This window comes from Nannobrachium achirus, assembly GCF_963921795.1.
Source record: "Nannobrachium achirus genome assembly, chromosome: 15".
NCBI classification, from domain to species: domain Eukaryota; kingdom Metazoa; phylum Chordata; class Actinopteri; order Myctophiformes; family Myctophidae; genus Nannobrachium; species Nannobrachium achirus.
The window spans coordinates 63,164,059-63,179,457 of NC_137822.1; the positions used below are offsets into that span (position 1 = coordinate 63,164,059).

Below are 15,399 nucleotides of genomic sequence, written 5' to 3' on the forward strand. Positions count from 1 at the left end.
CTGGGCCCTGGGTACAAGGATTCACTGCGGGCCCCCCATGAATGTTAACTATTGAAAAAATAGCAGATATACAAGCTCACAGCACGGCACCAAGTGCCACACTGCGAGCTTGTATATCTGTTATATATCTGTTCTGTTCTGTATCATGTTTCCATGTCAGTTGTGCTCAAACCTTTTCATGTGAAGGACCCCCAAGATGATATGTATTTGGCCACGGACCCCCATTTCAAAATATTTAGTTCCAGGGACCCCACAAGCAAGATGGAGGGGCCTTAATTAATAATTAAAAAGTTGTGAAAATGTGTGCAAATCTTTGAATATAAGGTATTGGTATTATATAATGTATTTTTTAAGTAAACATTTGTACTCAAATTTTGCTTCTGGGGGGTCCCTGGAACTAAATATTTTGAGATGGAGGTCCGTGGTCAAATATCATTTTGGGGGGTCCTTCACATGAAAAAGTTTGAGCACCACTGACATAGGAACATAGCTTTATCAAAAAACCTTAGAAGGATTTGAAATATTATATCTGCTATTTTTCAATAGTTAAAGCACAAAATGAGAGTGGATCTTTGTACCCAGGGCCCAGAATTTGGTGTGACACCCCTGTGCGTACCACAATGTTAACTATACAAGATATCTGCACTTTTCCTTTCTTTTTCGTCTTTGACCTCCGGTTCAGGTTCTGGGGCGCATTATGCTCCTTGTAATGAGACAATAATCCCGGGTATTCTTCTTTATTCCTGCAGGGAAAGACTTTCATTTATACCCAGCACAGAGGCAAGGGAAATTAAGCCATGTATCCCCCACTACTTTCCTTTCCTTTCTTTTTTCCTTTCTTTTTTCTTTTCTTTAATGCAATTATGTTTTTTTTTTCTTTGCCTCCCAGGGCCCTATCCCACCATGCAGCACTTGTCTCCCATACAGCCTATTCGTCAACCCCAACCCCCTAATAGTCCAGTCATTATATGAAAAAAACTCAAACAAATTGCAATAGTAGCAAACTCAACTGATTCTGTATCCTCATTATGTCCTTAGTGAGGGAAAAAAAGTCCCAAGGAATCCCATCGGGGCAAAGTTTTGAAAACGACCTACCTACCTTCACTTACTATACACTACAATATAAAGGAAAAAAATGACAAAAAAAAAAATCTGCTTTAAGTGGGATGTGAGGGGTCAAACTAGGGTTTTTTAATTATACTGAATCCATTGCAAGCATTTGTTTTGCATGAAAAACATTCCTTGGGCTAAAAACGGACCCCAAAAGACTGTGAAAATTGATGACTCATCACTAAACCATCGTTTTGAGTGGCCGTTTCTTGCCCAAGGAATGTTTTTCATGCAAAACAAATGCTTGCAATGGATTCAGAATAATTAAAAACCCCTAGTTTGACCCCTCACATCCCACTTAAAGCAGATTTTTTTTCAGTCATTTTTTCCTTTATATTGTAGTGTATAGAAGGTAGGTAGGTCGTTTTCAAAACTTTCCCCCGATGGGATTCCTTGGGACTTTTTTTCCCTCACTAAGGACATATTGAGGATACAAAATCAGTTGAGTTTGCTACTATTGCAATTTGTTTGAGGTTTAGCCTAATTTTGGCCTAAAATGACTGGACTATAATTCAAGTACATAAAACAGTCCCTCTAATTGTGACGGCCAGGGGCGTCGCACCAAATTCTGGGCCCTGTGTACTTTAACTATTGAAAAAATATCAGATATACAAGCTTGCAACGCGCTGCGAGCTTGTAAATCTGCTATTTTTGAAACACCTTGTCTCAAGTCTTTGAATATTTCAAATCCTTCTAAAGGTTTTTTGAAAAAAACCTATGTTTCTATGTCAGCATGGTGCTCAAACTTTTTCATGTGAAGGACCCTCAAAATGATATGTATTTGGCCACGGACCCCCATCTCAAAATTATTTAGATCCAGGGACCCCCCAGAAGCAAAATGTGAGTTACAAATGTTCACTTAAAAAATACATACCTTGTATTCAAATATTTGCACACATTTTCACAACATTTCAAAATAGCAGATCTACAAGCTTTTTTTTTTTTTTTTGCTATTTTTCAATAGCTAAAGTATAAAATAATGATGGCCCCTCCACCTTGGGCCCTATAACTCAGTCAGGATTTAATTGTGTCTTTGTCGTTGACAATTACATTTCTGTTTGGCTTGTCGCCTTTGAAGTTACACATGGCAGATATGTACATAACCTAAATACACAAAGAAATGACTGACATATTTGACAACATACTATGCGACGCGTTGTGAGCTTGTAGATCTGCTATTTCCTCTATTTCTGAAGATTTTTGAAAATTAATGAACATTTTTCAACATTCACGTTTATGACGATTATGAAAAAATAATTGTGATTATGTCAAATAATTGCTATTAGACGATTATGTAATAATTGTGACAGCCCTATCAATCCATCTGCATGCGCCATTTCTGTACGCTCTAGGCCCCGAACCAGAAACGTGCACAAAGCAACTTGATCCCAGTCTGCGATGAATGAACATGCAGAGGACTGTAATATACAGTAGAGGAAGCATTGTTGTTGCATTTTGTATTTCTTAATTAACTCAATAGAGCAGGGGTTTTCAAAGTGGGTGACGGGGGGCACCCTGGGGTGCCTCGACGGCAGTCCAGGGGTGCCGCGAGATAATTTGATAATATTTGGAATTTATTTGGACACTTGAAACAACGTTATTTTCAATCAGTTCTAACCAAAATGGCTATTATCTCAATGTTGTCCTCGCAACATAATCACTAAAATGTCGTCACTGTCAGGCAGAAACCTCATATCTCCAAGTTTCAAATGTGTACGTCTTTTGGTAAAGCAAAGCCCTGCTTCATCATACAAGACTGTCGCACAAAACTAGTGAAAACAGCCGACCTACAAGCACACAACGCCTTGCATCGCGAGGCGTTGTGTGCTTGTAGGTCGGCTTGTAGATCAGCTGTTTTCACTAGTTTAGTACATTTTATAGATGATAAATACAAAATGAACGGTTTTGGACATACAAGGTTTCCACCCGAAAGACGATATGCTATAAATACAAGGTGCTGGGAGTGAAAATTATAATGTAGGGGTGCCTTGGATTAAAAATATGTATGGGGTGCCCTGAGACAAAAAAGTTTGGGAACCCCTGCAATAGAGGTCCACGACGTGGCAACGCGTCTATCTCTTTCATGTCTCTGTGTGCCCTTTGACCTGTCCGACGCGTTGTACAGTAAACTATACTGTTCTGTAGCTACTGTACTTGGCTACCGCTGTGAAAAAAAAAACACTCCATTTCCCGAAATGCACGTGACCGGGAAGTCTGTCTCCCTGATTCACTTCCCTGTATAACGCTGCTGCACAAACATGCAGTTTTCTCCTAATCTAGCTTTTAAATCACCTTCATGATCAAAACGCGGCCGTTACAAAAGCCCTTTGGCCCGTGATTGTTTAAAAACGGTCCTGACTAAATAAACTATGGGCACCTGCCGATTAAATGTTGAATAATCCTGGGCAGCCTATGTGTTAATAGTATAATATAGTATGACTTCATAATAAATGCCGACAAACTAATTCTTGCAATTGCACACAGTATAAAATAGGAGGTAGACACGGTGCATTCACAAGCATACACACAGTCCTGAAAGGAGACGATGGAGTCATTATGTAGGAAACATACATTAACGCCCTTTGCAATTAGTCTGCATTTCATCTCGGGGCATCCGGCAAATGTCTCATCTTCTTTCTGCTCTCTTTTATGTGTTCTTTTTTTTTTCTTCTTCTATTTTGTCATCTCACAGAGCCAGCAGGACAAAGCTAAGCTCACCTCATGCAGTGAGTAAATGAAAGTTAAATGATCGTATGGCTACTAAAAGGGAAGAAAATACCATTAGCGAGAGAGCTGGTGAATAGCAGGAAGAGTGCTGCCTTTGGATGAGCAGAGAGAAAGACATCATTACCGCTGTGCCAGTGAATGGATGTCCTACTATGCATGCATAGCACCATGGAGAGGGAAAAAAACCCTTGTAATGATGTAGGGAAAGTCTTTATTCATATATATATATATATATATATATATATATATATATATATATATATATATATATATATAGTTTTATCCCACGATTTTGTAACCCATTTTTTCACCCAGTGCCAATTGCCCAAGCTATGTAATCCTGGGCTCTGCTCTCCCGTGCCAGGGGAGACAACGGACTGAACTCATGCTTCCTTCAATGCATGGGTAGTCCAAGTTGTTTCTTTTCACCTGACAGGGGGGATTTCCCCGGTATGGCTGTAGCAAGTGGAAGGAACACGTTATTCCAACCAGTTCCTTTCCCCTCCATCAGGCGCCCCGGCTGGCCAGGGGGAGGCATTATAGAGACCAGGATTACTGCATGTTTTTGTGAGGGTATCAACCCTAGGAGACACGGGGAGAACATGCAAACTCCATACAGAAAGGCCCTTTCGCCAACCCCACCTAGGGTGTGGGTGCGGAGAGAACACGCCCCCAGCGCTCACTGTGGTGTCAATCAGTGGTGGAAAAAGTACTCACATTGTTGCCATTCCGCCATTAAAAAGAATCTCCTGTTCATTTTCCCCATGGACTTTGACAACAAATGCTTCATCATTCAAGAGTGTTGCACAAAAGTATAGTGAAAAATAGCAGATCTATAAGCACACAAGGCAATGTGTGCTTATAGATCGTAGCTTCTAGGCAAAAAATTGCCCAATTAATATAAATATTTTTGTAAAAGTCCATGGGAAAAATGTAGATTTTTTTTAGTGGCACCAGCAAACCACGCCCACTGCTATGCTCTACAGCGTATTTTTGCCCCTTAGATGTAGTAGAGTAGGCCTAGAAGTAAAAGTACTGAAAATTAGAAATACTCCAGTAAAAAATATATACCTCAAAACTGTACTGAAGTACGGTACTTGAGTACATGTACTTAGTTACTTTACACCACAAAAGCAACAGCAGCCGTGCGGTTTCTCCTTTCTAGTAAGAAATCGATGTCCTGCACTGAGATGGTGTGATTTAAAGCAGGGGTCTTCAACAGGGGGTCAGATACCCCTAGGGGGTCCTCAGAGTTACTACAAGGGGTCCTCCAAATCTTTTTTCTCCTTATTTATATTAACCACTTGAACCCGTCCATATTCTGAGAACTTAAGCCAAAAATAGCAGATCTACAAGCTCACAACGCCTCGCACTGTGAGGCGTTGGGAGCTTGTAGATCGGCTATTTGACATGAATCCAAACACTGATGATTGTGCTGTCAAACGATGAATGGAATTTATGAGAAGGTAGTGGGGGTCCCTGCTTCATCTCTCTCTCAACTAAGGGGTCCTTGGCCTGAAAACGTTGAAGACCCCTGACATTTTCAACTCCTGTCATCATTTTCTCACTCGTTATTGCTTCTTTTGAAGCAAACATTATTTTTTCCCCCCTCCACCTCCATGGTGGGGGTTGGTGTTTTGTTACCCCTACTACAAAGGCAGGAAGTAGTGGTGCACTGAACTGTCAGGTCGAATTCCTAACCCTGAGTCAGATCCGTGCTAACCTGACACATACCGGTACACGCTGCATACGCGCGCATGCACACGTTTAAAATGTATTAACCAGTAAGACTCCCTAAACGGGAGATAAGCGACCATCACGTCGCATAAACAAACTTTAGAAGGCAATATAGCCAATCAGGAGGGAATATGGGAAATGGTACAGATCCATGTTGATGACAAGCCCTTCGGGCGGGCGAGCGTCTAGTCGGCGACCTGGCCAGCTGGGGGACAATGTAAACAGGGAATGAATGTCCCGCCCTTTAATGCAAACCCCATTATACCTGTTGTCATAGGATCTGTTTTGACCATCTGTTTGCGTGTGTCCATTTATGCCCATATATGGAGATATATGTCTGTCTACGTCCATTTTATGCCCATATATGGAGATCTCTGTAGGACCCGTTTGACCATCGGTTTGCCTGTGTCCATTTATGCCCATATATGGAGTTATATGTCTGTCTGCGTCCATTTTATGCCCATATATGGAGATCTCTGTAGGACCCGTATTGACCATCTGTTTGCCTGTGTCCATTTATGCTCATATGGAGATATCTGTACCTGTTTGTCTGTGTCCCTTCATGCCCATTATGGAGATCTCTGTATCTGTCTGTGCCTCCGACTGTGTTGCAGACACAGTGCCGGTTTCCCCTTTAATGCAAACCCCATTATACCTGTTGTCATAGGACCCGTTTTGACCATCTGTTTGCCTGTGTCCATTTATGCCCATATATGGAGATATCTGTATCTGTCTGTCTGCGTCCATTTTATGCCCATATATATATATATATATATGGAGATCTTTGACCATCTGTTTGCCTGTGTCCATTTATGCCCATATATACATCTATGCAGAGACAGTGTCGGTTCTGGAAAACCCTCATGTCAGACATCAGAATCCGAACCTTTCGTGCCGGTTCCAGAAAATTGCGTATCAGGTCGGGTCGAGGCCGGGCACTGTACTACCTGCTGCAGCGGGGAACGCGCTTGCCGAATTTGAAATAGGGAATGAATGCCCCACCCTTTAATGCAAACCCCATTATACCTGTTGTCATGGGACCCGTTTTGACCATCTGTTTGCCTTTGTCCACTTATGCACATACATGGAGATATCTGCAGACACAGTACCGGTTCCGGAAAACTCTGATGTCAGACATCAGCTCCGCATACGGGCATCCATTTTATGCCCATATATGGAGATCTCTGTGAATGCCCCACCCTTTAATGCAAACCCCATTATACCTGTTGTCATAAGAGCCGTTTTGACCATAATTGCCTGTGTCCATTTATGCCCATATATGAACATCAGAACACGTCATACTGATGACATTCAATACGTAACCAAGGCATTTTTTGTTGACTCATGTGGCGTACGTGATGTCAGAGCCTTTTATGATGTGATGTCACAATAAGTCAGCGCTTGTGCCGGTTTCCTCAGAAACAGCCTGATGTCAACAATCATCTCCGCGTACGGAGATTCCTAACATTTCGCGCCGGTTCGGGAAAACCGTGCATCGGGTCGGGCCGAGGCCCGACACTGCACTCCGCACCGCAGCGGGGAACGCGCGTGCCAAATCTGAAGCCGGTGGGACGAACGGTTCTCGAGATACGCGGATTACAGACAGACAGACTCACAGAGACTTCTCGCATTTATTGTAAGATGTGACCCGCTTTGTGTCATTTTAGCCCAAAATCTGTAGGAGCAGTGTCCAAAAATGTATTTTGCAAAAATCGCCCTGTTGGTGGCGCTAGAAGAGGGGTATGTGAGAAATCAGGGGCGGAGGTTGTGATTTGCCATCCAATGTGTGTGATTTTAGGCCAAAATGTGTAGGAGCATTGTTCAAAAATGTGTTTTGCAAACATCGGCCTGATGGTGGCGTTAAATGGGACAGATGGATGTTGATGAGATGACTGTAGACATACCGTGTACCGCTTTGCGTGAGTTGAGGCCAAAATGTGTAGAATCAGTGTCCAAAAAGTGTTTTGCTAAAATCAGGCTAACAAAATGTATTAAAAAATTTACAATATACAGTAGGACTGAAGTGGTTGTAGGGATGGGACGTTAATCATTATAACTGTTTATCGTGATGAAAAAACACTCACAATAATTGTATTGTGCAATTATCCTCTGTCATGCACTGGCCCGGGAACAATTCACCTTTTATTAGCTGAGCTGCATATCCGGTACAATTTAAACCCTCTATAATTGGTCAAACGGACCTGGAAGTAATGTAGCCTATTGGCCTACTAGTCTTTTTATTCACTCTACCAAATCTCTTTGCCGAAAAATTGTCGATCGCGTTGTGACGCGTAGCTTGTAGATCTGCTATTTTTGGCAAATGTTCCGCCCCAGCATAATGGATTTTGGGGATATTTTGATTATCGCGATGATATCGTAAAATCGCAGTTTCTTTGGTCACAATAATTGTGACGTGACATGTTCATATAGTCCCATCCCTAAGTGGTTGATGTATGTTTTGTGATAATAATTGAAATCTGCAAAGTATAACTATAGTAACCAACGCTGTCAAATACTGGAGTAAAAAAAGTACCATTGCTTCTGAGATGTAGTGGAGTTAGGGAAAATACCTCAACATGTTTTAAATACAGTACTTGTAGTAAATGCAGTTAATGCACTCAGTTGCTTTACATCACTGCACACACACACACACACACACACACTCACACTCACACACACACACACACACACACACACACACACACACACACACACACACACACACAGTCACTGGAGATAGACGGGTGGTCTTCATAAAGAAATTGCTTGTGCTTGGGCAGGACAAAAAGGGGGTTGGCACCTAATCATCTGTAACATCTACAGTTAGAATGGAGCTCAACATGATTGACACAGTACAGTACAGTAGACTGTATCAGTTGACCTTTTTTCCAAGACGGAATAATGAGATATGGATGGATGGATGGATGGATGGATGGATGGATGGATGGATGGATGACCTAGTGCAGGGGTCTTCAACGTTTTCAGGCCAAGGACCCCTTAGTCGAGAGATAGATGAAGCAGTTTGTCATTGTTTGACAGCAAGCTCACCTGTGTATCTTGGATTCATGTAAATTTGTGTTTTCTGATACCACTTGAACCGCATCAATACTTAATAAACTTGACCTTTCACTCTGTGCTTAGTCTTCTCTTTTTCCCCTCTACACCAACCTCGCCAAAAATAGCCCATCTACAAGCTCACAACGCCTCGCGCTGCGAGGCGTCAGCTTGTAGATCGGCTATTTTTTGTCTTGAGGAAGCTGCCAGTGGAATATTAATAGTGATTTTTAATAAGAAATACTGTAGGGTCCTTTTTTTTACTTTTTGATTGTATGACCTTCCGTACAGTTCAAGAATTATAGGATAAAGTATAGTGGGTTGGTAAAACGCCACGCACACACACTCGCACACACATGTATTACCGCACGCACGCGGTTGAAAACATGATCTCTGTCCCCGGGGCTTTGGCCGGCCGGAAATAACAAACAATAATACGTTGATGGCATCCCCCCCATATTCAGTAATCTCGTGGCTTAGTAAATACGGCCATTTTTTCATTAAGTCGGTCTTTGCAGACAACATTTCTCTTGACTCACATTTTTATCCCACAGAATCCACAGACAGACATGCCTTCAGCTATGTGTTTGCAATTACAGCAATGTGGCTCTAAGCCACATGTGGACCCAGGGTTCTTTCTGAACAGACTTGGAGTCATTATTTAGAAATACGTACAAAGGCGTGCTCCCAAAAAACAGCTGTTTTCTATTGAACCCTCCCTGTTAAGTTGTTGTTGTCTGACTCAGAAAAAAGAAAATAGGGAATTTGAAATACTGACAATGGTAAGATGATGTGAGAAAAACACGATAAATAATCACTTGAGTTAACCACTTTTCCTCTGGCATCCCTATAGTTTACAGTTTGCAGTTTAGGCATTTAGCAGATGCTTTTAATCCAAAGTGACTTACAATAAGCAGATACTAAACATCGCAAGATAATATGTAATGTCAGTACATCAACAACAATACAACTAGTGCAAATGGATATCTATCTAGAAAAAAAAACACAATATAATCAAAGTTCTAAGAAAACTAAGAAACAAATGCTAACTATCTTCATGTATGGTCATTGATTTTCTGTAGTGCTAAGGGTTTAGGTGGAGTCTGAAGAGGTGGGTCTTCAGTCCACGGCGAAAGCTAGCGAGTGAGTCCGTTGTTCTAAGTGCGACAGGGATTTTATTCCACAACTTGGGGGCCAGGAGGGCAAACTGTCTCGGACGGGTGGATTTTTGCCCTGGAGTTTTTAGCGAGGGTTCTGTCAGCATCCCTGTGTTGGCTGATCTAAGTGAACGGGTGTGGGTGTAGGCGTTGATCAGGTCTTGGAGGTAAGGAGGAGCCATACCTTTGGCTGCTTTGAAGGTCAGCAACCTATATGTTGGCCCTGTCATTATAGGTAGGCTATTTCTTTTTCCAAATGTTGTAGTAATTGGGAAAGTCATGCCCCCCTAGAATGTTCCTCAAATGCGTGAGGGGATGCGTGATTATTTGCTTTATTGGAAGGGGGAAAAAAAATCAACAGAATAATCACTCACAAAGTCATAATCGATGTATTTACAGCAATACTTTGCAAGGCAGCATGCTCAGGGGTCATCGCAATGCTGGCTGGTGGTGGAATTTTTTGTCAAAATTCAATTTTTTCGCCACAGTCTACAGACATACCGTACAAAAATGAGGACAAAAATATTACCAGAAACACATAAAGAGCTAGCCCTGATGACCATAACATTTCTGTAACACTGGGAGTGTACAAAGTTAAGGGGGTCCTTGCAAATAAAACGATCGAGAACCACTATAGTACAGGTGCCATAGTGTCGTAGTAAACCAATGTCATACATATAGACCCTATTCACGGCCCGCCCACTCAGCACATTTCTCAGCAACTTCCTGGTGCTGACGTCAGCTTTGAAGGGTAAACTAACACAGAAATCGCTGGACTTAAAGCCAACAAATCATTATTTCGAACAGTAAAGTAAATTATAATGCTTTGTGCCTTTTACTATCTTTTGTTCTTGACCATGCTAGCCGTATTTTATACTTTACTATTCGGAAATTGCATTAAATTTGCGATTTCTGCGTTAACTCTATGGGCTTTTAGTAGGGTTTCCCCTTCAAAGCGTGACGTCAGCACCAGGAAGTTGCTGAGTGGGCGGGACGTGAATAGGGTCTATTCTAAAGAAAACCTGGAGACAGACATTCATACATTACGTCTTGTGATCAAAATAAGAACATTATCATAGCCATGGTGAGTAAAACAGAGACGAATCTAGAATTTCACCAGGTGTGGAGGTTGGTCTGTGGGCTTTGTGTGGTCTTAAGCCTAATTCATACTCTGAGGTGAGGTGAGTCACTATACTCACCTTTTGTCTGTCATTAAAAACAGAGAGATGTGTCAGGGCGAGAGGTGAGTTGCTACTCACCGTGGTGAGTGACATAATGTTGTAGTTTAGTGACTTTAGAAAACTACACCGCGGTGAGTTGCTATACTCACCTAAAACTGGAGTATGAATGAGCCTTTAACTATGGAGGCAGAGCCCTCTGTTGGAGAGTCACGCCAACTCCGTTCACTTCATGGAGCCAGGTATTCTACATAGCCTACCTACACATCTATTGGCGAATAGTGACAAAGCGCGGACCGGAAGTTTACAGAATGCATTGGAGTCTACGAGGGGGAAAGTGACATTTCCAGTTACATGAACCACGTGACCGGCGCTGTTTCTGACCTTGCATTGTCAGAACTATCTAATACTCTGGATGGAGGGTGAGGTCCACGGGGTGGGGTGCTGTTCAGGGACGTGCAGAGAATGTTAGAGAGGCAGGGGAGGACGGCTATTTTCGGAGCTTGATACCACACTGAACTAAGCAAAAACCAATCAATAATGGATATGTGGCGTAAAGGCATGGATTTCTACACAGAGAGGGCAATTCCTTCAACATAAGATGATGCATTCAAGTTCAGGAGAGTTTGGACAAGGCAATTCTCTTGAATGCTGCCTTCAGGCATGGCATGGGAAGGGGTCATTTGCATTTCTTTCACCATATGGTCTGGAGAGAGGGCACTTTTTACAGACGGATAAAAGGGCAGGGGCTCAAGCCCCCTTTGATGTCTATGTGTGCACAGGGGCGCCGTACCAAATTCTGGGCCCTGGGTACAAGGATTCACTGCGGGCCCCCCATGAATGTTGTTCATAGGGGGAGGGACTTTAAACCATTTAGACTGGGAAAGCATTATTTTGTGCTTTAACTCTTGAAAAATAGCAGATACAAGCTCACAGCACGGCACTCGATGAGCTTGTAGATGTGCTATTTTTGAAATATCGTGAAAATTTGTGCAAGTCTTTTAATATTTCAAATCCTTCTAAGGTTTTTGAAAAACCTATGTTTCTATGTCAGTGGTGCTCAAACCTTTTCACGTGAAGGACCCCCAAAATGATATGTATTCGGCCACAGACCCCCATCTCAAAATATTTAGTTCCAGGGACCACCCAGAAGCTAGATTTGAGTTACAAATGTTCACTTAAAAAGTACACATATTCAAAGATGTGCACACATTTTCACGACTCTTGAAAAATAGCAGAACTACAAGCTTGCGCTGCGTGCTTGTAGATCTGCTATTTGCTAAAGTATAAAATAATCTGGGCCCCTCCACCTTGGGCCCTAGTAACACAGTCCCACTTCCCCCACCCCCCTTGTGACGCCCCTGTGTGTGCACGTGCCTGCCTGGCGCCGGTGGTCTCTTACCCAGGTGCAGCGTGAGGTTGACGGAGGCGGGGTGCTGGACGCCGTAGAACATGGACTGGCTCTGCCACCACGTGGGCTCGTCGTCGGAGTGGAAGTCCGTGAGGAGGCTGGCGTTGTGGCTGAGGCCCGGCTCCGCCGCCGCCGCGTCGCAGTGGCGGCAGAGCCGCTCGGAGCCCGTCTGCATGCAGTAGTCCTCGGGCGGCGCGCCGCACACGTTGGAGGCCTCCGCGGTGCGGTTGAACGCGGCGTTCTCGAACTTGGGCATGCAGCGGCTGGCCGCGCCCGACGCGTCGTCGTAGCAGGAGTCCATGGCCCCCAGGGCGAGGCGGCCGGCGCACTGGAGGTAAATCGCGGCCAGGAGGAGGAGAGAGCTCGCCGCCACTGATGTTTCCATGTTGGCACTCTATATTATCATCTCGTTCACACGCTTCCTATGTGTGTCCTATGGACAGTGGTGGAAAAAGTACTCACATGTTATACTTAAAGGGGACCTGTCACCTAAAGGGTTACTGTCGCTTTAAGAATCATCTTAAAAAAACAAGCTAATATGTTTATGATGTCATTGTGGGGATGCGCAATTATAAGCCAATCAAATTAATTGTCTGTATAGCCTGACTGTATGACTACTTACTGTACTGGTCAGCCTTTGTTTGGGGGGGCGAGGGGCAGATTTCACTGTGACATGAGCTTCAGACTGTTTCAGACCGTTTTCAGAGAAGCTCATGTCACAGTGTAATTTAGGTGACAGTACCCCTTTAAGTAAAAGTATCAATACTGCAATGTAGACATACTCCGTTAGGGTGCCCACACACCAAAATACCTAGAGTGGAATCCGCCAATGCATTTCAATGAGAATGGAGCGTTTTTTTGCAGAAATCCTCTACTGGCAAAAAACACTCCATTCTCATTGAAATGCATTGGCGGATTCCACTCTAGGTATTTTGGTGTGAGGGCACCCTTACAAAGTTAAAGTCCAGAATTCAAAATGTACTTGAGTAAAAGTATGAAAGTGTTGGCATCAAAATGTACTTAAAGTACCACAAGTAAAAGTACAAAATGTTTGAAAATAGCAGATGCGTTGTGAGCTTGTACATCGGCTATTTTCAAATAGCCTAGGTATAAAATAGGGCTAAAGTCGTTTAATGTATGTTTTTTTTATATATATAACAATTTAAATCTGCAAAGTAACTACTAACGTTTTTAAATCATTTTAGTGGAGTAAAAGTACAATATTCAGATCCGAGATGTATTGGAGTAGAAGTAAAAGTACTGAAAACTGGAAAATACTCAAGTAAAGTACAAACACCTCAAAACTGTACTTAAGTACTGTAGTACTTAAACGTAGTTAGTTACTTTACACCACTGGTAAATAAGCCGTAATGCTTTCTTGGATCTCCTTTTAGTTGACCTTGTACCAGTGAACTGCGCTGTCGTGAAAACCGTACCTCTTCTCTATGCAAGCTCCCAATGAAGTCTTCTTCAATCCTCAGTCTTCAATGTCAGGTAGTGAGTCAAGTTTCCACAGGCATAGCAGTTCTGATGGAAGCAGTGAAACGGCAGTGCTTGTTCCCTCACCCTTGGAGAAGTATCGCAGTCCACCCACACACAAATCAAAGCTCCAGTCTTAAGACCTTTAGTGTGTAGTTCCTCTTTCTGTCTTGCTCCTTTACTCTGTCTGTCTTTCTTTCTCTCTTGCTTTTACTTGTTCAACAGAACATGTGTTCCCACTCAGTGGGCTGCAGGGCAGTTAGCGAGGGACCCCTTCTCATCTGGGATAGGATGAAAGGGAGACACACATGCAGAGGAGGGACAGAGGAGGAGGGGGGGCTGCCTTGAAGGGTGGAGCACTGGTTGCCAAACTGTGGAGCGGGGCAGGGGCGTTACAAGGGGAAGAAAAGTGGGACTGAGTTACTAGGGCCCAAGGTGGAGGGGCCTTTATTATTGTATGCTTTAACTATTAGTCCGAGCGTTTCAGGCAAACATTGTGCACTTTATGAAAGAAGCATGAAATTTGGCACACTGTTAGAACATGCCATATGGAACATTTTTGGCTATAGGGACATCGCAGATTTGTCTTGGGAAACTTGTGGGAGCCAATCGAAGTTGCTCTCATAGCATGTGAGGGGTCAAAATAGGTGTTATTCGGGATTCTGAATCCAATGCAAGCATTTGTTTTGCACAAAAAACATTCCTTTCCGAGAAACGGCCGCCACTAAACTTTGAAAAATGACTCATCACTAAACCATAGATTAATGGGGTCTGTTTTTAGCCCAAGGAATGTTTTTCCTGCAAAACAAATGTTTGCATTGGATTCAGCATCCCCAAAAAAAACATAGTTTGACCCCTTACATGCTACTTAAAGCATATGTATTTTTTATATTATTTTACTCTATAGTAAAGTCTATGAGAGCCCAACTTTAATTGGCTCCCACAGGTTTCCCAAGACAAATCTGCAATGCCCCTATAGCCAAAAATGTTCCATAATATGGCATGTTCTGTGTGCCAAATTTCATGCTTCTTTCATAAAGTGCACGATTACATCAAAATACTGCCCGAAACGCCTGGACTATATTGAAAAATAGCAGATAATACAAGCTCACAAGCTGCGAGCTTGTATATCTGCTATTTTTGAAAAAGTCGTGAAAATGTGTGCAAATCTTTGAATATATGTATTTTTTAAGCGAACATTTGTAACTCAAATCTTGCTTCTGGGGGGTCCCTGGAACGAAATATTTTGAGATGGGGATCCGTGGCCAAATACATGTCACCTTGGGGGTCCTTGACATGAAAACGTTTGAGCACCACTGACATAGAAACATAGGTTTTTCAAAAAACCTTGCCAAATTTTCACGATTTTTCATGGGGGGCCCACAGTGAGTCCTTGTACCCGGGGCCCAGAATTTGGTGCGACATCCCTGAGCGGGGATCCATATTGGGTCGCACATGTTTTGAGAAAAGTGATATTTCAAAAGATGACAATACAAAGAACAATAAATTAGAATAACAATAAAAAAAATCAAAACTTTCATTTAAT

At 42.7% G+C, this 15,399-nt stretch overlaps 1 pseudogene across 1 annotated transcript in view; it reads right to left on the reverse strand.

Annotated features, from left to right (window-relative positions):
• Window positions 1-12,675, reverse strand: part of LOC308299995 — a 158,543-nt pseudogene extending 145,868 nt beyond the window's left edge. The window contains exon 1 of the transcript in view: window positions 12,366-12,675. The product of the transcript in view is annotated as an uncharacterized misc_RNA (transcript). The remainder of the gene's footprint in view (window positions 1-12,365) is intronic.
• Window positions 12,676-15,399: the final 2,724 nt, after the last annotated feature.